This window comes from Capsicum annuum, unplaced genomic scaffold, assembly GCF_002878395.1.
Source record: "Capsicum annuum cultivar UCD-10X-F1 unplaced genomic scaffold, UCD10Xv1.1 ctg40777, whole genome shotgun sequence".
NCBI lineage: Eukaryota > Viridiplantae > Streptophyta > Magnoliopsida > Solanales > Solanaceae > Capsicum > Capsicum annuum.
In genome coordinates, this window is record NW_025848108.1 from 1 (window position 1) to 611 (window position 611).

The 611-nt window shown below is 35.2% G+C and overlaps 1 pseudogene; it reads left to right on the top strand.

The window, feature by feature from the left end:
• Positions 1 to 41: 41 nt before the first annotated feature.
• Positions 42 to 611, top strand: part of LOC124891815 — a 2,079-nt pseudogene continuing 1,509 nt past the window's right edge.

A 611-nucleotide genomic window follows, 5' to 3' on the forward strand; every position in this document is an offset into this window, starting at 1 on the left:
TCTGATGATTTCTTCTTCCACGGCAAACTCCTACGATCCATTGTAGGAGTTTGCCGTGGAAGAAGAAATCATCAGATAAGACAGCAAGCGAGAAACCTGCAGCTGTTATAGTGGAGTCAGCCTCTTCCCCTTCAGATTCAACTGAACCTAAGGTTGATCAGGTGTGTGTGTTGGTACCTATATAATTAAAAAGTATATTTTCCTTCTCTTACAGTGGAGTCATCATCTGCCCCTTTAGATTCAACTAGGAATTTCCGTTTTCTTCTCATTCTTTGTGGTCGTCATTGCTATTAGATTGTCTAACCATAATTCTCTATAGTTTATCCTATAAATAATCTGACAATATGTTTACATCTATAACAAGGACTTTCATCTTGACCTTTAATTATGAGAACTTGAATAAAAGAAATGCTGCGTAATTTGGTCAATACCAGCAAAGAAATTCTTCATTTATCTAAACTGTGAGGCTTACGTCTATAGGTTGAGATTGATGGGTGGTAGTCTTTAATATTTACCCTCACAAATTATAAGTTCTAATTTATTTCTGTTAATTTTGTTTCTCTCTTCAATATAATGTGATTGGTGCTAGATAGGAAAAGACATAGTTTCAG